This window comes from Lactuca serriola, chromosome 2 (assembly GCF_051521515.1).
Source record: "Lactuca serriola cultivar US96UC23 chromosome 2, Lser_US96UC23_V15, whole genome shotgun sequence".
In the NCBI taxonomy this organism is placed as follows: domain Eukaryota; kingdom Viridiplantae; phylum Streptophyta; class Magnoliopsida; order Asterales; family Asteraceae; genus Lactuca; species Lactuca serriola.
Genome location: NC_136409.1, coordinates 138,772,356 through 138,786,287, shown reverse-complemented (window position 1 = coordinate 138,786,287; position 13,932 = coordinate 138,772,356).

The window sequence follows — 13,932 nt, the reverse complement described above, 5'->3', positions numbered from 1 at the left end:
CTACATACATTTCCTTTCCCGGAAATCTACTCAACAACCCTTACCACACCTGTAAATGCCACTGTGCTAAACTCCACTCTACACTATCCATGTAGAGCAACTGCTATTCTCGAACTCCCATATACTCCGAATCCGATCTCATAACTAACAAGGCCCATGCACGGCCTCCAGCCAACTCCATCATCTTGATCAATACTTGGGGTCAGACCATATCGATTACTATTGCATGGCGACATATTCACTCGTTCTCCGCATACAGATCCACTAACCCATACAGAGACTTCAACATGACTGGACTGCCTTACCAAGCCTTCAGCCTACCTGGACGAATCTCAGAACCTTCAGCATGTCTGGACCGCCCTCTGGGACTTCAACCTGACTGGACTATTCCCCGAGCCTTCGGCCTGACTGGTACGCCTCCGACCTTCAGTCTATCCGCGCCGCTCATAACTGTCATTCATCGCCCTAAACCATTCTTCCCGGGAATCTCTCCCATGCAGTCTGTTCTAGCCCTCTATGGGTTCCGAACTCCCGTTCCGTTCCCAAAATCCTTTCCATGTCCTAAACCAAGGACTCACATCGACCAACTACCTTCCCTGAAACCATGGTCCGTTCCCTGCCCTACTTGTCTATCACTTGCTCCAATCATGCCACACCCTCGGCTAACAACACCGATAAATCTAAACAGCTAACCAACCCTGGATACTTGCTGTTTTACCTGAGAATTTTCCAATTCTCCCCACCTAGTGTACCAACTACTAATTTCCGCTAACAACCCGGCATAACTCGATCGACCTTACTTGATAAAGTTCCCCTTTCTTCAGGAACTAAAACCCTCTGGGTTGAGCAATCTCCACAGAACACTCTCCCGACATTGCACATCCTGAACTCCAAGGAAGTTCGAATCTCAACTGAACACTTCCCGCATCGTAGTTGCTATTCCTAGCAACCATGATCATATATCCTATCTTCCGATCACCTATCCTCTTGGATGCTAATCGACTACAACCCCTAACTACTAAGATCCTCAATCATACCATGAATCATGCGAAAAAAGGCGAACAGATCTACAATACCACATAATCAACAAGATAACAAGATATCAAATGGAAACATACCCGCAGATGCATTCGACTCTGCCCTGACCTCCTGTGTTGTAAGCTGGAAAGTGCGCCCCTGAGCCCTCGGAGGCTCCGTTCCACTCTGATCTCCACCTGTAATCCTCAATGTGGCCGGTGCTGGAGCCTGCACCGGTCTTGCAACAAGCTGTGGACAGTTGACCCTCAAGTGTCCAACCTGATGACAATGATAACAGATCCTCATATCCTGAGCCGGGACCGACTGACGACAATCCCTCGCATAATTCCCCTCTCTCCCACACTTGCGACACACACCACCGGACCTACAAACTCCGACATGACCCTTCCCACACTTCTCATAAGTGTAGCTGCTCTGACCTCCAACCCTAGAGTCAACGGTTTTGGACCGTTTCGGCGCCGGCTACGACTGCATCGGAGTCTGCCTCTACTCTCGTAACTGCAACTCCATCTCTAACTCTCGCCGCCTGGCGCCCTCCTGTAGCTCTAACAACGTACCACATCTCTATGTGGACACAAACTGCCTGATGTCCCTCTTGAGCATACTTAGATATCGGGACATCTGAGCCTGCTCTGAAGCAAACTCCAGGCAAAATATCGCCCTATCAGTGAACATCCTGGTGATCTCTGTCACCAACTCTGAATCCTGCTTCAGTTCCAGGAACTCCTGAGCCAACCTCTCTCTTTCAACTTGCGGAACATAACGAGTACGAAACATGTCTTGGAACTGATCCCATGAAACTGCAGCCTGCTGCGCATCAGAATAAGATCCCGTAGTCAACCTCCACCAATCCTTCACCCTGAGCCTCAAAAGGTTCAGAGCACACCTCACCCTCTGGTCCGCAGGGCATGAACATGTGAAGAAACAACCCTCCACGTCTGACAACCATCTCATAGCAATGATCGGATCCTGAACTCCATCGAAAGTAGGGGCTTTGTATTATCGAAATCCCGATACTGAAAACCTCGACCGACTCCTCCCCCTGTCGTTGCTACAGCCGATGTAGCTGCCGCGACAGCCGCCTCTGGAAGAGCTGCATAGCGCTCATCAAAGTACTCAACCATGGCAGTCTTGATCGACCCAAACATCTCCGGTATCTCAGCCCGAAACATAGCAGCAACCTCATAATGCAGGATCTCATGAATCCTGACATCCAACTTTTCTGTACTCACCTGAACAATGACCTCGGGTGGTATTGGTCCATCCTGACCACCCTATCCTGCTCCCAATCCCGAACCGGATCCTGCCTCGAAACTTCTCGTAATCGCCATACTGAAAATACACCATGAGAACATTAGGCATCCCTCATAACTATCCCCGAGAACTAGCTCCCAACCAAACCCTAGGGGTTGTGACTTCCTTGATACGCGTATGGGTCATGTGCTTTCAGTAGTACATGCCCATACTACCTTCCACACCTACCCATATTTGTATCAAGTATCACCATAACACCCTAAAAATGCCATATACATGATGAACACTCCATCGTCACTCCTAGAGGAATACTAAATATCTCATAACTGGCCTTCTGACCTCTCACAACCCACCCATAAGAGAACCCTAGGCTAGCAGGCATCATGTGATCAGGCAATTATATCATGCAATCCCTGAAGATCCCTAGCCTAGTACTAGCATGTTGTTCTAACATATAACATAATCAAATAAATTGTATGGTATTTTGGGGGCAACTTACTGGCTCCAGGTGATCGTACACTCCGCCTCCTCTTTTACTCATTTGAAAACCATTTATAAAATTATTTTGAAACTCCCCTTGATTTGAGACTGGATTCACATGAATGTTCCTCCAATTCACTCAAACCAAGGCTCTGATACCAACTTGTAACGACCATAAAATTCGAGCCAAATTAAAACATTTTAATTCATTCAAAAACCATTAAGTTCATACATTTGTTTCAAAATAGTTTAAACATCAGAGTATTCCCCAGAACCATAACACACAAATCGTAAAACATGAGGAACGGTACGATCACGCCTTCGCCTTGCCACGATCTCCCGAAGTACCTGAAACAAAACAATGAACTGTAAGCCCGAAAGCTTAGTGAGTTACCCCAAAAATACCAACCACATATAACCATACTCATATCATATCACAATACAGAACAACCATGCACATCGGGTCTACTGTGTGACTGGTCTGCCTGCACTGGGCTTTCAGTCCACCTGGTCCACCCTACAAGTCTATCCATCTACATCGAGTCTACAGTGTTATTGGTCCGTCCGCACCGGGCCTTCAATCCACCTGGTCCACTCTTAGAGTCAACAGTATGACTGGTCGGCCCACACCGGGCCTTCAGTCGGCCTGGTCCACTCTCCGAGCCTCGACACATCTGGTCCGCTCTCTTGGGGCCTTCAGCCTATCCGGACCACTCTTTGGGCCTTCGGGATATCCAATCCGCCCTGGGTATGTTGGCCTACAGCACAAAGCAGGACCCGCCTCAACCCAACCCCAGTCAAACAATCACGTGCACATAAAACAATTAATCACATAATAATTCCTTAACCAGATAGACAGTCTGACAGATCACATGGCATATCAACATCCTAACCAGGATTCCGACCTAACCGGTCACTAGCATAACATTACCCTATATACCGGGGTACTGACCTTAACCAGGTCACTAACATAATACAATCCTAAATACCAGAATGTAGATCTAGCAAATCAATAACATAGCAAACAATACCCGAATTTCCATCCGATAAAGGGCCGGCCTTGGTGCCGTAGACCCTGTCGATAAAGTGAGGTTAACTCACCTGCAATTGCCGACTGAAAAGATAAGACCAAGCTGCTCCGACGACCGACACGATCATCGCCACTGAACACTACCAAAGAACCAATTCCATAAATACCAATATTACCAAAGTACCCTTGGAAGTCAAACTGGCCAACTCTTGGTCAAAGTCAAAGTCCTCAGTCAAAGTCAACCTTCCTGGTTGACTCAACTCGCCGAGTTCCCATACCTAGAAAACTCTCATAACACAACTTAACTCGCCGAGTCGCCCCAAGACTCGCCGAGTCCAACGATCTCTGAGTCCCATCCTGTCCGACTCACTGAGTTGCCAACCGACTCACTTAATCCAAGGCTTTAACCAAAAGAGGTTGGGGTTCTGCGGCCTAACTCACCGAGTCCAAGAACATACTAGTTGAGTCCAAGGCAATCTTCAACAGACTCGCCGAGTTGTTCATCCACTCGTTGAGTCCATGCACATGTTCATACAACTCGTCGAGTACACCCATGTGACTCGCCGAGTCTCTCCATTTCTCACTCCAATTAGAGGCTTTTCGAGCCATGCAGGGTCTCCAATCCATAGATCCACCCTTCTACAATCTAACCCTCACATAAAGTTGCAAACTTTACGTGAAACCAAGGAGATATAGGCCCAAAACAAACTAGGGCTTGGGTTTTAGACAAAGGGGCTTCACCAACAACTCAATGACTGAAAATTTATAACATTATAGGCCATCATAAGTCTAGATCTGGAGTAGCAACCTCAGATCTAAACTCCAAACCCGAAATAGATCTCAAACAAGCTAAGGAACTCCATATCAACCACCAAGGATGAACCAAAAAGGAAAATAGCTTAAGATTATGGCTTCTTACCTCTGAAATGTGCCCAAACAGATGTAGATCCCAGATCCACACAAGCCCCTTGATGCTAGCCTCTAATTCCTCAAGCTTCTTACACCAAGTTCCTCTTCCAAGCTCCAATTTCCTCAACAATGAAGTCTCACACAAAATTAGGGTTTTTCTGGAACTTTCTGGGGGATTAGGAGGTTGGGAGAAGGACATAAAGTCCTTTAAGTATGGTGCAACCCTCAGGATTAGGGTTTTCTCATTCCAGCACCAACTCGTCGAGTACAGTTTCTGACTCGGCGAGTTGGCCACTTAACCCGCGATCGCTCCCGCTCCGTCTCGACGAGTAGCATACCTACTCGTCAAATAGCTTCCTTAATTTACAATTAGCACCCTTCATATACTTGTTTCCAAACTTGTGATGTTACAACCATAGTGGTTAGCTCCGCCCGAGATGCAGAAATTGTCTATGCAACTTCAGGAGCTACTAGACCAAGGGTTCATTCGTCCAAGCAGTTCCCCGTGGGGAGCACCGATCCTGTTTGTGAAAGAGAAGGACGGGTCACACACTACTAGAAAAACAACCTTTTACGACACGCAATGTGTGTCGTAAAACAGTCAGATGACACGCAAATGCTTGTCAATGAAGGCCCTGCCATAACAAGAGACGACGCGCATTTACAACGTGCATTTATGACACGCATTTACGACGTGCAGCTATGACACACAATGTGTATCAAGGAAGGCCCTGTCATATAGGAAGACGACACGCACTTGTGTGTCGTAAACTTACAACGCGCATGTTTATGACTCGCAATGCGTATCAAGGAAGCCCCTGTCATAAAGGAAGACGACATGCATTTTTGCATGCCGTAATTTTAAATGTTTTTAAAATTATATATTTTTGATAGATTTACTAATTTTCAAATTAAATAACACATTAAAAGTCTCATAATACGAAATAAAATACCATAAACAATAAAGATAATTCATTGTACTAATATGTCAAATACAAACAATCATTCTAATATTAAGTAAATGTAACATATTGCTAATATTGCATAATATTTATTATAGAAAACAAAACATGTACAGCATTAAAAGAAACCCATGACAAAATTCTCCTTTAACAATTTCCTTTCTAAGAGAATAACCTAAATGCAGGAACTTTGAGAGGTTGCAGGGCATGGAAGGAGGTTTCTAGAGCTATCATAACCTGCACAGGGCAAATCGATAACTTAACATGCAATACAATACAAGATGATATGATAGAGAAAAGAGAAAAGTGAATACCCACCTGAAAGTTTGCACCTTCAAAAACCGGATCAAGGGTACTAAGGTCAAGCAACTAATCAATGAATAACTTGAAATACAATATGGGGTTGAATGATGTACATCAATGCCCCCAAAAGCAACATTGGACCAAACATTGGATATTCCATAACATCATGAATGCTTTCATCCCATTTCTTGAAGAAATAATTTGTTCTCTACACTTTGACCAAATAGGATCCGCATCCTCGACCACTAGCTCACGAGTTAATGTTCTCTGCCTTTAATCAAATTTTATACAAACACATGTTTCACAAAATAAGTATATAAGTTTTGTTTATAGAAGATTAAAATAAAAAAATATTACACCTCTGCTATAAAAAATATTAGCTTGGACAACTGCAACCTGCAATAGCAAGATACAACTTTTTTAGAACAGGAAACTTTATATATATATATATATATATATATATATATATATATATATATATATATATAAAATCAAACATGGAAGGAAACTACAACTGAACTCTATTTTTCTCACTCACCTACCAGAGAAATCACTCAAATTCCAATCACTCTCTGATCTTGGAAAGCAGTCAAACAATTACAAATTAATGGAAGTTCAGTCTGCTTGCAACTACCGAAAGCCCTACATAAAGCATAAATCTTACATATTTCTCATTTTCAGATTAATGGAATTTCAATCAAACAATTACAAATTAATGGAAGTTCAATTACTTTTATTGTCATGAGATTTGATGGTTGGTTTTTGGGTTTTATATAAAAACAGGATATTCCTAAGAGATAGAAAGAGAGCCCTGGAGGATCATGTCGTTTTACAGGTGTCGTGTCTCTCTTTGATCTAATAAGAAGTACGGCATGACATATATAAAGTGATTATACAATATGAAGGGACAAGCAAAATAGATGTCTATGTGTGTGATAGAAAAGCCAGCTCATCTGGAAGTGGAAGCAATATAGATGTCTATATGTGTGATAGAAAAGGTTAAGAGATAAAGAGTATCACGATCAATCATCATATTGTTGAAGGTTTGATCTCACATCAACTTTAGTTGTTATAGTTTACCAATTTAGAAAATAATAGTCAATTTGCTTATAGATTTATATATGTTAGCAAAGTTTTTCTTTAAGGATATTTTTATCATTGTACTTAACTGTTTTGTTTCTGTTTATAGCTCTACAAGAGTACAACTACTCAAGGGAAGCACTAAGTCCATAACTTACAGTGACAGATTAACCCAATTGACCATCCAGCTGGTAAAACTTACTCTTTTAAACCAAAACTGTTTTCACCTGTGTCAAAATTAAAAATATCGTTGATTAAAAAATTACATTCTTATAGGTTTTTATGCCTTTAGTGATTACAAATATACAAATAATTTGATCCTTACATTTAGTCCAATCTGGAGCATATGCTTGTTGTTGAAACTGCCCTGAGACGTCTATGATGAATCTAGTAGTAAAGATTCCAGGAATGACATACATCCATAACTTTGCAAGTATATGCTATAGGTTCCACATAAAAAACTATCTTTTTATAGACCTGCTTGTGATGTGGCAATCTCGGGTCTTGGGTGGATAACAGTTGAACCTGTTGGTCTTGGTCAAACAATCAAAGAAGTGGGGTCAAATTTAGTAGAAGAAAAGGATATGGAGATTTCATTAGATGTTCATGTTCCTAAACCTGTTGACAAAATATTTAAGAATTAATGGATAAGAAACATGAATGGAAACTGATGTTTACCTGAAGAAGATGATTATGCAGCCAGTCAAGTGTTTGGGGGAAAGTTGTTGTGGATATGTTGGCTACTTCTGAGCCCTATTAACATGAATAAAAAATATGAGAAGTTGACCAAAAATGGATGTCGTTACTTTAAGAGAAAAACAAGTGATGCTATTGTACTTGTGATGTGAAAGAGCATAGATAATCTTGAATGGTATTTAGGTTGCTAATCAGTTTGTCTTTATCTTGAAGATGTCCACAAAAAAAACTTTTAACTATCCCAGTTAATATACAACTCAAAGTGAAAAAGACACATTCTTATATAATAACAAATAAGTTAAAAGAAAAAGAAACATTCTACCTTGATTGGATATCTGCTGAATTTACGTGTAGATATCCACTCTTCTATAAGTTTGCAAGTATCTGGAAGCACTACAAATATGAAAAATGAACCCATTGGCATAAAATGAACCTGGAACCCCACATCTCTAAGCAACTTGAACATAAAATCTCTTTTTGATTCATAAGTACAATAGATAAATTGAGAATAATTAACTATTTCAAATCAATAAAAAGAAACTAAGTCTGAATCATACCAGCAGTGTATCGGCTTAAAATTGAGCAGCAACAACAAGAGCACGATCAAGAATCCTAACACCATGACCTTCATATCTCTCTTTTAACCCTCTAAGAATGCTTATGGTATCAGGAACACTAGGTTTAGCCACAAAAACTTACTGGAAACGTCTCTCAAAAGCAACATCTTTTTCCACATATTTCCTGTACCCCTCCAAAGTAGTTGCACCAATACAGCTGGTTTGAAAAAAATATAGCTTGGTGATTTTTTTCAAGCTTATTCACAAGCTTCTTGTTCTTATTCAACTTCTTGAGCCCTTCAACATCCATGTATCCAAGCACAATCTTTTGAGCCTATTATAAGCATTCAAGAACATGTTAGATGAAATTTTACAGAGACGAATCTTTTGGTGAGTTTTAGTATTGTTTTATGATAATGAGAAAGCTTATTACCTCTTCAACATGTTGGGCATCTCCTAGCATGCAAACTTTCAGTTTTGGCCTAGGAATGTGAGGCGAAAGGGGTAGATATGGGATTCTTACCAACTTGATCTTATACAAAACCTAACATTAAAGAACAAAAAATAAATATGATATAACAATTTTAAAAGATCAAAAGTTAAAACACTATGAAAAGAGAGAACTTACAATTTCCTGCATCTTGTTTCTATAAAACTCGGTCTTTTGTCTATCTTCAAGTATCTATTTTTCAAGTTCACCAACCTTTTTATCTGCCTCTGTTGCCTCTTGGAACTTTGAGTTCAATGAACTTTGTTCCTCATTGCTAAGTTGATCCACTAGATGCTTTTCCAATACATGAACTTTAGGCTTTTGGTGTTTAGGCTGCAAATCTTCATCTATAGGAATTGGAACTGGACGAGGTGGCCTTGTTGTAGGATGAGTGACATGTTGTTGGTTGATACCTGGCATCAATAGAACATGATTATATGAATCTAGAATTTGGAAACATAACAGATGTCAGATATATTAGTATCTATTTACCTGGAGCATCTCTCTAAGCTTGACTTGCTAAAGGCAATGGTGTGATTGGTATCCCCTCAAACAGAATGCCAGATGGAAGTGCCTTAGGAAGAGAGTGGCCTTCCCTGTGTCTCTCCATAATGAAGATAGCAATATAAAATTCATTCAATGAAAGCATGATGTCATTGTCTTGATCAGATAAGTCCCATACTAACATAATTTGAAGATCCAACATACCAACAATGGAATTATCGGTCTTTATGTAGCTTAACCTCACCATATTTTCTTAGCTCTTCAAACAGATCTTTAACCATCCTAGATTCAGGATCATTTATGAACTAATTTGGTTAAATTCCACTATAGGGACAGGAAATCAAATCCCAAAACACATAAACATGGATGAATTCAGAAAAACAAAGGAACAATCATGGTTTTAATTGGGAAAATCGCAAGAAGATGATGAAATCTGGAGTATAAGAATGTTACCTAGAAATTCTAAGGGTTTTTCAGAGATGACAGTTCAAGGAGGTAGTGGTGAGCAACAACATATATCGAAGTGGTGGTGAGCAATGATTGAATATGATTCAGAAGTCATGAGAGGCCACGACTGAGTGACGTCTAACTGTGATTTAGAACCCTTAATTAGAAACACAAAAACCACAAATCTTTATAGAAACAATCAACAAAAGAGCTGGCGATGGAAAAAAGAATTGACAAACATATCTTACTAAGATGCAAGCTGAAAACAGAAGGGTTAGCAACAGTCTATGGCGATAGCGGAAGAGTAGGAAATGGATGCTGACTGATAGCGGAAGAGTTGACGATGGAAGATATCAATGACGAAGGATGGGGTTGACAATGGATGATATTCAATGGCATAAGGGTGAGTTTCGATATGGTCTTTACGTTTGGAATGGTTCTTGAAAAAAAATCCCTAGAATCCTCCCTTCAATTTTGTGTATGTGTGTGTGAGAGAGAGAGAAAGAGAAATAAAGAAAGAGATAGCTATTAGTGTGTGTTCTTGAAAAAATCTCTAGAATCTTACCTCCAATTTCATGTTTTCAGATTCTTTATGCTGATCAGGGTGGAATCAGTTAGAGAGACGGTGGTTCTCTTGGAGAAATTTTATTTCGAAAACATGTTGAAGGCGTTGGAGAAATATAAGGTCACATACATGCCTTGAATCCGAAATGGTATGGTGATTAGGGTTTGTACAGAGAAAGGAAGAAGAGAGTGAAAGGATATCTTGAAGCGGGGTATATCAAAATTAGAATTTTAAAGGATTTCATTTCAAAATGCGCGTTTTAAGTAAAAGTTTATAAAGCGACATTCACAGAGGACACACATTTAAAGTAAGCGCCCTCTGTGTTTGTAATTTTTTTATGGGACAGTAATTTTAGGGCACGCACAAATGTGTGTCCTCTCTCCTTCAAAATTTGAAAAAGTGACATTATTTTTTAGGGCACACATAAATGCGTGTCCTTTATCAGTGCGTGTCATTGTTTGTGCGTCATTAAAGGGTTGTTTTCTAATAGTGACACAGGATGTGTATCGATTATAGGGAGATGAAGAGGCTAACGTTGAAAAATCGTTATCCTATCCCGAGGATCGATGATTTAATCGATTAGTTGCAGGGTACGTCTTGGTTTTCCAAGATTGATCTTTGGTCGGAGTATCATTAGATGAGGATTAGGGATGAGGTTATACCGAAGACAACTTTCAGGACGCCGTACGGACACTATGAGTTTGTGGCGATGCCATTCAATTTCACCAATGCCCCAAAAACGTTTATGGATCTCATGAACAGGGTGTGTAGACTGATGTTGGATCGGTCGGTGATTGTTTTTATTGATGATATTTTGGTCTATTCTAAGACCAAGGAGCAGCACAAGCTGCATCTGAGGGAGGTATTAGAGACACTAAGAACGGAAAGGCTTTATGCCAAGTTCTTAAAGTGTGATTTCTGATTGCGAAAGGTGCAGATTTTGGGGCACATCATCAACCAGGAAGGTATTTCAGTTGATCTAGCCAAGGTTAAGGCAGTGATGCGGTGGGAAGTACCGAGGAATGTGTCTGAGATCCGTAGCTTCTTGGGTCTAGCATGGTATTATCGGAGATTCATCCAGGATTTCTCCAAGATCATCGTGCTATTGACCCGTTTGACCAAGAAGAATGTGACTTTCCAGTGGGGCCCGGACCAGTAGTTGGCTTTTGAGACCTTGAGACAGAGACTATGTGAGGCCCCAATTCTAGTACTAACTAAGGGGTTAGATGATTTGGTTGTGTATTGTGATGCATCGATCTCAGGGTTAGGGGTGGTTCTGATGCAGAGGGGGGTATGTGATTGTGTACGCCTCAAAGCAGTTGAAGCCTCATGAGGCAAATTACCCCACTCAAAACCTGGAATTGGGGGCACTGGTGTTTTCTCTCAAAATCTGGAGGCATTACTAGTATGGAGTGTGGTGCATCATTTTTACTGAACATAAAAGTTTGAAGTATTTGATGGACCAGTAAAACCTCAACATGAGACAGAGGAGGTGGTTGGATGTACTAAAATATTATGATTGTGAGATCTTATAGCATCTAGGGAAGGCCAACGTGGTAGCTGATGCTTTGAGCCGCAAGGCGGCGGGTTCTCCTATCAGAAACGTTTGTTTGAGGATGACAGTGGTCTCTCCATTGTTAGATATGATCAAAAAGGCTCACGTGGAGGGTTTGAAGAGAGAAAATTGGAAGTTAGAGCGGATTTGGGGTCAGATTCCCTTGTTTGTTCAGGATGGTCGAGATATTTTGACACAATGTGGCCGGGTGTGGGTTCCGGCATCTGGGGAAGTGGGACAGTAGATATTGGAAGAGGCACATAATTCCAAGTTCTCTATACGTCCGGGGGCTACAAAAAATGTATAGAGACCAGAGGTTGAGCTACTTGTGGCCCTGCATGAAGCAGGAGATCGCCTGGTTTGTGGAGCGGTGCTTGACCTACAGGAAGGTCAAGTCCGAACATCAGCGGCCTCATGGCAAGGTTTATCCGCTACCCATTACTATGTGGAAGTGGGAAGAGATCATTATGGACTTCATCACGAAGTTACCAAGGACAGCGAGGGGCGTGGATGCCATATAGGTAATTATGGACAGATTGACGAAGAGCACCCATTTTATTCTGATCTCCAAGAGTATCTCTGTTGAAAAATTAGCAGATATTATGTGTGAGAGGTGGTTGTTTGGCATGGGGTGCCGGTGTAGTGGTCTCTGACCGAGATGTTCGATTTACATCCAGGTTTTGGCAGAAGTTCCACGAAGAGTTGGGAACTCAGTTACACTTCAGCATTGCATACCATCCCCAGACAGATGGTCAGAGCAACCAGGCGATTCAGATGCTCGAGGATATGCTACGAGCATGCATATTGGACTTTGGAAGGAGTTGGCATACATACATCCCACTAGCAGGGTTTCTGTATAACAATAGTTATCCTTCTAGTATCGACCGAACCCTGTTTGAGATGTTGTATGGTCGTAGGTATAGGACCCCAGTTTGTTGGGGTGAAATTAGGCACCGAGTAATGGGAAGCACCGAGGTGGTGCTTAAGACTACCGAGTTGATGTAGCAGGTATGCGACAAGTTGCGAGTCGCGTAGAGCCGTCAGAAGATCTATGCTGACCGGCATCGATCAAATCTTAAGTTCCAGGTGGGAGACTTCGTATTACTGAAATTGTCACCATGGAAGGGTGTCATTCGGTTCCTGGAGAGGGGCAAGTTAGCGCCCCGATATAGTGGCCCATTCAGGACTACCGCCCGAGTGGGCAAAGTGGCTTATCGTTTGGATCTGCCAGACGAGCTTAGCCAGATTCACAACACCTTCCATGTGTCTCAGCTCCAAAAGTTTGTTACTGAAGAGGTTGCGATTATATCTTTGGATGACATTTAGGTGGATGAGAGTCGGGACTACATTGAGATACCCATTGCGATCTTGGATAGTAAAGTTAAGGTCCTTCGTAATAAAGAGGTGAAGCTAGTGAAGGTGCAATGGCAGCACCGAAGGCGCTCTAAATGGACATGGGAGCGGGAGGATATGATGCGGGAGCACTACCTGGATTTGTTCGCATCATCAAAATTCGAGGATGAAGTCTTGGTCAAGTGGCAGAGATTTGTAATGCTTGGTACAGGTAATTATTTTTTCTAGGTTTTAGGGTTTTGGACCGAAACTCGACGAGTTGGGGAGCTCCAACTCGTCGTGTAGAGATTTTTCTGGACGCGGGTTAAGGATCCTACTCGATGAGTTAGGAACCCCAACTCGACGAGTAGTTGCTAGAAAGGAAAACCATAATTTTCCGGATTTTACACCTTATATAAAGAACTTATGGTTCATTTGTGGCCTCCCTCATCATCTTTACAGTCTAGAAGCAAACCCTAATCTAGATAACCCTCCATATTGAGTTCGTGTAAGTCCAAAGAGTGTGTGTTTGGTATATTTCTTGAAGAACTCAAGGATTTAAGAGCTTAATTGGAACGAGAAAAAGCTAAAAGATCCAACATCTACTCAATTGTAGCAACCATTTAAAGGTAAGAAGCTGTAAGTCCCCAAATCCGGAACCAACTAGTGATCAAACACAAGAACAAACAATAATCAATGGGAAAAAGAAGGAGTAGAAGCAAGAATGATC